Source organism: Diabrotica undecimpunctata, unplaced genomic scaffold, assembly GCF_040954645.1.
Source record: "Diabrotica undecimpunctata isolate CICGRU unplaced genomic scaffold, icDiaUnde3 ctg00000613.1, whole genome shotgun sequence".
Classification (NCBI taxonomy): Eukaryota; Metazoa; Arthropoda; class Insecta; order Coleoptera; family Chrysomelidae; genus Diabrotica; species Diabrotica undecimpunctata.
In genome coordinates this window covers 491,911-502,618 of record NW_027311915.1, presented here as the reverse complement: position 1 = coordinate 502,618, position 10,708 = coordinate 491,911, and positions in this window count along the sequence as shown.

Genomic DNA, 10,708 nt, shown 5'->3' with positions numbered 1-10,708 from the left:
GGTTTCGTCTATAACTTGTATTGTTTTATTTTTATACTTTCTGTATTCGTTTCTTAGTCTCTGTCTTAATATAAAGGCATATAACTTGTATTTTTTTATACTTTATGTATTCGCTTATTGGTCTCTATCTTAGGTTTCGTCTATAACTTGTGTTTTTTTATTTTTATACTTTCTGTATTCGTTTCTTAGTCTCTGTCTTAATGTAAAGGCATATAACTTGTATTTTTATACTTTATGTATTCGTTTATTGGTCTCTATCTTAGGTTTCGTCTATAACTTGTATTTTTTTATTTTTATACTTTCTGTATTCGTTTCTTAGTCTCTGTCTTAATATAAAGGCGTATAACTTATATTTTTTTATACTTTATGTATTCGCTTATTGGTCTCTATCTTAGGTTTCGTCTATAACTTGTATTTTTTAATTTTTATACTTTCTGTATTCGTTTCTTAGTCTCTGTCGTAATATAAAGGCATATAACTTGTATTTTATACTTTATGTATTCGTTTATTGGTCTTTATCTTAGGTGTCATCTATAACTTGTATTATTTTTTATTTTTATACTTTCTGTATTCGTTTCTTAGTCTCTGTCTTAATATAAAGGCGTATAACTTGTATTTTTTTATACTTTATGTATTCGCTTATTGGTCTCTATCTTAGGTATCGTCTATAACTTGTATTTTTTTATTTTTATACTTTCTGTATTCGTTTCTTAGTCTCTGTCTTAATGTAAAGGCATATAACTTGTATTTTTATACTTTATGTATTAGTTTCTTGGTCTCTATCTTAGGTTTCGTCTATAACTTGTATTTTTTTTATTTTTATACTTTCTGTATTCGTTTCTTAGTCTCTGTCGTAATATAAAGGCATATAACTTGTATTTTATACTTTATATATTCGTTTATTGGTCTTTATCTTAGGTTTCGTCTATAACTTGTATTTTTTTTTATTTTTATACTTTCTGTATTCGTTTCTTAGTCTCTGTCTTAATATAAAGGCATATAACTTGTATTTCTATACTTTATGTATTCGTTTATTGGTCTTTATCTTAGGTTTCGTCTATAACTTGTATTTTTTAATTTTTATACTTTCTGTATTCGTTTCTTAGTCTCTGTCGTAATATAAAGGCATATAACTTGTATTTTATACTTTATGTATTCGTTTATTGGTCTTTATCTTAGGTGTCATCTATAACTTGTATTATTTTTTATTTTTATACTTTCTGTATTCGTTTCTTAGTCTCTGTCTTAATATAAAGGCGTATAACTTGTATTTTTTTATACTTTATGTATTCGCTTATTGGTCTCTATCTTAGGTATCGTCTATAACTTGTATTTTTTTATTTTTATACTTTCTGTATTCGTTTCTTAGTCTCTGTCTTAATGTAAAGGCATATAACTTGTATTTTTATACTTTATGTATTCGTTTCTTAGTCTCTATCTTAGGTTTCGTCTATAACTTGTATTTTTTTTATTTTTATAATTTTGTTTTCGTTTCTTAGTCTCTGTCTTAATATAAAGGCATATAACTTGTATTTCTATACTTTATGTATTCGTTTATTGGTCTTTATCTTAGGTTTCGTCTATAACTTGTATTTTTTTTTATTTTTATACTTTCTGTATTCGTTTCTTAGTCTCTGTCTTAATATAAAGGCGTATAACTTGTATTTTTTTATACTTTTTGTATTCGCTTATTGGTCTCTATCTTAGGTTTCGTCTATAACTTGTATTTTATTATTTTTATACGTTCTGTATTCGTTTCTTAGTCTCTGTCTTAATGTAAAGGCATATAACTTGTATTTTTATACTTTATGTATTCGTTTATTGGTCTTTATCTTAGGTTTCGTCTATAACTTGTATTTTTTTTTATTTTTATACTTTCTGTATTCGTTTCTTAGTCTCTGTCTTAATATAAAGGCATATAACTTGTATTTTTATACTTTATGTATTCGTTTGTTGGTCTCTGTCTTAGGTTTCGTCTATAACTTGTATTTTTTTTATTTTTATACTTTCTGTATTCGTTTCTTAGTCTCTATCTTAATATAAAGGCATATAACTTGTACTTCTATACTTTATGTATTCGTTTATTGGTCTCTATCTTAGGTTTCGTCTATAACTTGTATTTTTTTTTATTTTTATACTTTCTGTATTCGTTTCTTAGTCTCTGTCTTAATATAAAGGCGTATAACTTGTATTTTTTTATACTTTATGTATTCGTTTATTGGTTTCTATCTTAGGTTTCGTCTATAACTTGTATTTTTTTTATTTTTATACTTTCTGTATTCGTTTCTTAGTCTATGTCTTAATATAAAGGCATATAACTTGTATTTTTATACTTTATGTATTCGTTTATTGGTCTTTATGTTAGGTTTCGTCTATAACTTGTATTTTTTTTTATTTTTATACTTTCTGTATTCGTTTCTTAGTCTCTGTCTTAATATAAAGGCGTATAACTTGTATTTTTTTATACTTTATGTATTCGCTTATTGGTCTCTATCTTAGGTTTCGTCTATAACTTGTATTTTTTTTATTTTTATACTTTCTGTATTCGTTTCTTAGTCTCTGTCTTAATATAAAGGCATATAACTTGTATTTTTATACTTTATGTATTCGTTTATTGGTCTCTATAGGTTTCGTCTATAACTTGTATTTTTTTTTATTTTTATACTTTCTGCATTCGTTTCTTAGTCTCTGTCTTAATATAAAGGCATATAACTTGTATTTTTATACTTTATGTATTCGCTTATTGGTCTCTAGCTTAGTTTTCGTCTATAACTTGTATTTTTTTTATTTTTATACTTTCTGTATTCGTTTCTTAGTCTCTGTCTTAATAAAAAGGCATATAACTTGTATTTTTATACTTTATGTATTCGTTTATTGGTCTCTATCTTAGGTTTCGTCTATAACTTGTATTTTTTATTTGTATACTTTCTGTAATCGTTTCTTAGTCTCTGTCTTAATGTAAAGGCATATAACTTGTATTTTTATACTTTATGTATTCGTTTATTGGTCTTTATCTTAGGTTTCGTCTATAACTTTTATTTTTGTTTTATTTGTATACTTTCTGTAATCGTTTCTTAGTCTCTGTCTTAATGTAAAGGCATATAACTTGTATTTTTATACTTTATGTATTCGTTTATTGGTCTTTATCTTAGGTTTCGTGTATAACTTGTATTTTTTTATTTTTATACTTTCTGTTTTCGTTTCTTAGTCTCTGTCTTAATGTAAAGGCATATAACTTGTATTTTTATACTTTATGTATTCGTTTCTTGGTCTCTATCTTAGGTTTCATCTATAACTTGTATTTTTTTTATTTTTATACTTTCTGTATTCGTTTCTTAGTATCTGTCGTAATATAAAGGCATATAACTTTTATTTTATACTTTATATATTCGTTTATTGGTCTTTATCTTAGGTTTCGTCTATAACTTGTATTTTTTAATTTTTATACTTTCTGTATTCGTTTCTTAGTCTCTGTCGTAATATAAAGGGATATAACTTGTATTTTATACTTTATGTATTCGTTTATTGGTCTTTATCTTAGGTGTCATCTATAACTTGTATTTTTTTTAATTTTTATACTTTCTGTATTCGTTTCTTAGTCTCTGTCTTAATATAAAGGCGTATAACTTGTATTTTTTTATACTTTATGTATTCGCTTATTGGTCTCTATCTTAGGTTTCGTCTATAACTTGTATTTTTTTATTTTTATACTTTCTGTATTCGTTTCTTAGTCTCTGTCTTAATGTAAAGGCATATAACTTGTATTTTTATACTTTATGTATTCGTTTCTTGGTCTCTATCTTAGGTTTCGTCTATAACTTGTATTTTTTTTATTTTTATACTTTCTGTATTCGTTTCTTAGTCTCTGTCTTAATGTAAAGGCATATAACTTGTATTTTTATACTGTATGTATTCGTTTATTGGTCTCTATCTTAGGATTCGTCTAATACTTGTTTTTTTTTTATTTTTATACTTTCTGTATTCGTTTCTTAGTCTCTGTCTTAATATAAAGGCGTATAACTTGTATTTTTTTATACTTTTTGTATTCGCTTATTGGTCTCTATCTTAGGTTTCGTCTATAACTTGTATTTTTTTATTTTTATACGTTCTGTATTCGTTTCTTAGTCTCTGTCTTAATGTAAAGGCATATAACTTGTATTTTTATACTTTATGTATTCGTTTAATGGTCTCTATCTTAGGTTTGGTCTATAACTTGTATTTTTTTATTTTTATACTTTCTGTATTCGTTTCTTAGTCTCTGTCTTAATATAAAGGCATATAACTTGTATTTTTATACTTTATGTATTCGTTTGTTGGTCTCTGTCTTAGGTTTCGTCTATAACTTGTATTTTTTTTATTTTTATACTTTCTGTATTCGTTTCTTAGTCTCTATCTTACTATAAAGGCATATAACTTGTATTTCTATACTTTATGTATTCGTTTATTGGTCTCTATCTTAGGTTTCGTCTATAACTTTTATTTTTTTTTTATTTTTATACTTTCTGTATTCGTTTCTTAGTCTCTGTCTTAATATAAAGGCATATAACTTGTATTTTTATACTTTATGTATTCGTTTATTGGTCTTTATCTTAGGTTTCGTCTATAACTTGTATTTTTTTATTTGTATACTTTCTGTAATCGTTTCTTAGTCTCTGTCTTAATGTAAAGGCATATAACTTGTATTTTTATACTTTATGTATTCGTTTATTGGTCTTTATCTTAGGTTTCGTCTATAACTTGTATTTTTTTATTTTTATACTTTCTGTTTTCGTTTCTTAGTCTCTGTCTTAATGTAAAGGCATATAACTTGTATTTTTATACTTTATGTATTCGTTTATTGGTTTCTATCTTAGGATTCGTCTAATACTTCGTCTAATATAAAGGCATATAACTTGTATTTTTATACTTTATGTATTCGTTTATTGGTCTCTATCTTAGGTTTCGTCTATAACTTGTATTTTTTTTTATTTTTATACTTTCTGTATTCGTTTCTTAGTCTATGTCTTAATAAAAAGGCATATAACTTGTATTTTTATACTTTATGTATTCGTTTATTGGTCTTTATCTTAGGTTTCGTCTATAACTTGTATTTTTTTTTTATTTTTATACTTTTTGTATTCATTTTTTAGTCTCTGTCTTGATATAAAGGCGTATAACTTGTATTTTTTTATACTTTATGTATTCGCTTATTGGCCTCTATCTTAGGTTTCGTCTATAACTTGTATTTTTTTTTATTTTTATACTTTCTGTATTTGTTTCTTAGTCGCTGTCTTAATATAAAGGCGTATAACTTGTATTTTTTTATACTTTATGTATTCGCTTATTGGTCTCTATCTTAGGTTTCGCCTATAACTTGTATTTTTTTATTTTTATACTTTCTGTATTCGTTTCTTAGTCTCTGTCTTAATGTAAAGGCATATAACTGGTATTTTTATACTTTATGTATTCGTTTATTGGTCTCTATCTTAGGTTTCGTCTATAACTTGTATTTTTTTTATTTTTATACATTCTGTATTCGTTTCTTAGTCTCTGTCTTAATATAAAGGCGTATAACTTGTATTTTTCTATACTTTATGTATTCGCTTATTGGTGTTTATTCTAGGCTTCGTCTATAACTTGTATTTTTTTATTTTTATTCTTTCTGTATTCATTTCTTAGTCTCTGTCTTAATGTAAAGGCATATAACTTGTATTTTTATACTTTATGTATTCGTTTATTGGTCTTTATCTTAGGTTTCGTCTATAACTTGTATTTTTTTTATTTTTATACTTTCTGTATGCGTTTCTTAGTCTCTGTCTTAATATAAATGCATATAACTTGTATTTTTATACTTTATGTATTCGTTTATTGGTCTCTATCTTAGGTTTCGTCTCTAACTTGTATTTTTTTATTTTTATACTTTCTGTATTCGTTTCTTAGTCTCTGTCTTAATGTTAAGGCACATAACTTGTATTTTTATACTTTATGTATTCGCTTATTGGTCTCTATAGGTTTCGTCTATAACTTGTATTTTTTTTTATTTTTATACTTTCTGTATTCGTTTCTTAGTCTCTGTCTTAATATAAAGGCGTATAACTTGTATTTTTTTATACTTTATGTATTCGCTTATTGGTCTCTATCTTAGGTTTCGTCTATAACTTGTATTTTTTTATTTTTATTCTTTCTGTATTCATTTCTTAGTCTCTGTCTTAATGTAAAGGCATATAACTTGTATTTTTATACTGTATGTATTCGTTTATTGGTCTCTATCTTAGGATTCGTCTAATACTTGTTTTTTTTTTTATTTTTATACTTTCTGTATTCGTTTCTTAGTCTCTGTCTTAATATAAAGGCGTATAACTTGTATTTTTTTATACTTTTTGTATTCGCTTATTGGTCTCTATCTTAGGTTTCGTCTATAACTTGTATTTTCTTATTTTTATACGTTCTGTATTCGTTTCTTAGTCTCTGTCTTAATGTAAAGGCATATAACTTGTATTTTTTTTATTTTTATACTTTCTGTATTCGTTTCTTAGTCTCTATCTTACTATAAAGGCATATAACTTGTATTTCTATACTTTATGTATTCGTTTATTGGTCTCTATCTTAGGTTTCGTCTATAACTTTTATTTTTTTTTTATTTTTATACTTTCTGTATTCGTTTCTTAGTCTCTGTCTTAATATAAAGGCATATAACTTGTATTTTTATACTTTATGTATTCGTTTATTGGTCTCTGTCTTAGGTTTCGTCTATAACTTGTATTTTTTTTATTTTTATACTTTCTGTATTCGTTTCTTAGTCTCTATCTTACTATAAAGGCGTATAACTTGTATTTTTTTATACTTTATGTATTCGTTTATTGGTCTCTATCTTAGGTTTCGTCTATAACTTGTATTTTTTTTATTTTTATAATTTCTGTATTCGTTTCTTAGTCTCTGTCTTAATATAAAGGCGTATAACTTGTATTTTTTTATACTTTATGTATTCGCTTATTGGTCTCTATCTTAGGTTTCGTCTATAACTTGTATTTTTTTATTTTTATTCTTTCTGTATTCATTTCTTAGTCTCTGTCTTAATGTAAAGGCATATAACTTGTATTTTTATACTGTATGTATTCGTTTATTGGTCTCTATCTTAGGATTCGTCTAATACTTGTTTTTTTTTTTATTTTTATACTTTCTGTATTCATTTCTTAGTCTCTGTCTTAATGTAAAGGCACATAACTTGTATTTTTATACTTTATGTATTCGCTTATTGGTCTCTATAGGTTTCGTCTATAACTTGTATTTTTTTTTATTTTTATACTTTCTGTATTCGTTTCTTAGTCTCTGTCTTAATATAAAGGCATATAACTTGTATTTTTATACTTTATGTATTCGTTTGTTGGTCTCTGTCTTAGGTTTCGTCTATAACTTGTATTTTTTTTATTTTTATACTTTCTGTATTCGTTTCTTAGTCTCTATCTTACTATAAAGGCATATAACTTGTATTTCTATACTTTATGTATTCGTTTATTGGTCTCTATCTTAGGTTTCGTCTATAACTTTTATTTTTTTTTTATTTTTATACTTTCTGTATTCGTTTCTTAGTCTCTGTCTTAATATAAAGGCATATAACTTGTATTTTTATACTTTATGTATTCGTTTATTGGTCTTTATCTTAGGTTTCGTCTATAACTTGTATTTTTTTATTTGTATACTTTCTGTAATCGTTTCTTAGTCTCTGTCTTAATGTAAAGGCATATATTTTGTATTTTTATACTTTATGTATTCGTTTATTGGTCTTTATCTTAGGTTTCGTCTATAACTTGTATTTTTTTATTTTTATACTTTCTGTTTTCGTTTCTTAGTCTCTGTCTTAATGTAAAGGCATATAACTTGTATTTTTATACTTTATGTATTCGTTTATTGGTCTCTATCTTAGGATTCGTCTAATACTTGTTTTTTTTTTATTTTTATATTTTCTGTATTCGTTTCTTAGTCTCTGTCTTAATATAAAGGCATATAACTTGTATTTTTATACTTTATGTATTCGTTTATTGGTCTCTATCTTAGGTTTCGTCTATAACTTGTATTTTTTTTTATTTTTATACTTTCTGTATTCGTTTCTTAGTCTCTGTCTTAATAAAAAGGCATATAACTTGTATTTTTATACTTTATGTATTCGTTTATTGGTCTTTATCTTAGGTTTCGTCTATAACTTGTATTTTTTTTTTATTTTTATACTTTTTGTATTCATTTTTTAGTCTCTGTCTTGATATAAAGGCGTATAACTTGTATTTTTTTATACTTTATGTATTCGCTTATTGGTCTCTATCTTAGGTTTCGTCTATAACTTGTATTTTTTTTTATTTTTATACTTTCTGTATTTGTTTCTTAGTCGCTGTCTTAATATAAAGGCGTATAACTTGTATTTTTTTATACTTTATGTATTCGCTTATTGGTCTCTATCTTAGGTTTCGCCTATAACTTGTATTTTTTTATTTTTATACTTTCTGTATTCGTTTCTTAGTCTCTGTCTTAATGTAAAGGCATATAACTGGTATTTTTATACTTTATGTATTCGTTTATTGGTCTCTATCTTAGGTTTCGTCTATAACTTGTATTTTTTTTATTTTTATACTTTCTGTATTCGTTTCTTAGTCTCTGTCTTAATATAAAGGCATATAACTTGTATTTTTATATTTTATGTATTCGTTTATTGGTCTCTATCTTAGGTTTCGTCTATATCTTGTATTTTTTTTTATTTTTATACTTTCTGTATTCGTTTCTTAGTCTCTGTCTTAATATAAAGGCGTATAACTTGTATTTTTTTATACTTTATGTATTCGCTTATTGGTCTCTATCTTAGGTTTCGTCTATAACTTGTATTTTTTTATTTTTATTCTTTCTGTATTCATTTCTTAGTCTCTGTCTTAATGTAAAGGCATATAACTTGTATTTTTATACTTTATGTATTCGTTTATTGGTCTCTATAGGTTTCGTCTATAACTCGTATTTTTTTTTATTTTTATACTTTCTGTATTCGTTTCTTAGTCTCTGTCTTAATATAAAGGCGTATAACTTGTATTTTTTTATACTTTATGTATTCGTTTATTGGTCTCTATCTTAGGTTTCGTCTATAACTTGTATTTTTTTTATTTTTATAATTTCTGTATTCGTTTCTTAGTCTCTGTCTTAATATAAAGGCATATAACTTGTATTTTTATACTTTATGTATTCGTTTATTGGTCTTTATGTTAGGTTTCGTCTATAACTTGTATTTTTTTTTTATTTTTATACATTCTGTATTCGTTTCTTAGTCTCTGTCTTAATATAAAGGCGTATAACTTGTATTTTTCTATACTTTATGTATTCGCTTATTGGTCTTTATCCTAGGCTTCGTCTATAACTTGTATTTTTTTATTTTTATTCTTTCTGTATTCATTTCTTAGTCTCTGTCTTAATGTAAAGGCATATAACTTGTATTTTTATACTTTATGTATTCGTTTATTGGTCTTTATCTTAGGTTTCGTCTATAACTTGTATTTTTTTTTATTTTTATACTTTTTGTATTCGTTTCTTAGTCTCTGTCTTAATATAAAGGCATGTAACTTGTATTTTAATACTTTATGTATTCGCTTATTGGTCTCTATCTTAGGTTTCGTCTATAACTTGTATTTTATTATTTTTATACTTTCTGTATTCGTTTCTTAGTCTCTGTCTTAATGTAAAGGCATATAACTTGTATTTTTATACTTTGTGTATTGGTTTATTGGTCTCTATCTTAGGTTTCGTCTATAACTTGTATTTTTTTTTTATTTTTATACTTTCTGTATTCGTTTCTGAGTCTCTGTCTTAATATAAAGGCGTATAACTTGTATTTTTTTATACTTTATGTATTCGTTTATTGGTCTCTATCTTAGGTTTCGTCTCTAACTTGTATTTTTTTTATTTTTATACTTTCTGTATTCGTTTCTTAGTCTCTGTCTTAATGTAAAGGCACATAACTTGTATTTTTATACTTTATGTATTCGCTTATTGGTCTCTATAGGTTTCGTCTATAACTTGTATTTTTTTTTATTTTTATACTTTCTGTATTCGTTTCTTAGTCTCTGTCTTAATATAAAGGCATATAACTTGTATTTTTATACTTTATGTATTCGTTTATTGGTCTCTATCTTAGGTTTCGTCTATAACTTGTATTTTTTTTATTTTTATACTTTCTGTATTCGTTTCTGAGTTTCTGTCTTAATATAAAGGCGTATAACTTGTATTTTTTTATACTTTATGTAGTCGTTTATTGGTCTCTATCTTAGGTTTCGTGTATAACTTGTATTTTTTTTATTTTTATAATTTCTGTATTCGTTTCTTAGTCTCTGTCTTAATATAAAGGCATATAACTTGTATTTTTATACTTTATGTATTCGTTTATTGGTCTTTATGTTAGGTTTCGTCTATAACTTGTATTTTTTTTTTATTTTTATACATTCTGTATTCGTTTCTTAGTCTCTGTCTTAATATAAAGGCGTATAACTTGTATTTTTCTATACTTTATGTATTCGCTTATTGGTCTTTATTCTAGGCTTCGTCTATAACTTGTATTTTTTTATTTTTATTCTTTCTGTATTCATTTCTTAGTCTCTGTCTTAATGTAAAGGCATATAACTTGTATTTTTATACTTTATGTATTCGTTTATTGGTCTTTATCTTAGGTTTCGTCTATAACTTGTATTTTTTTTTATTTTTA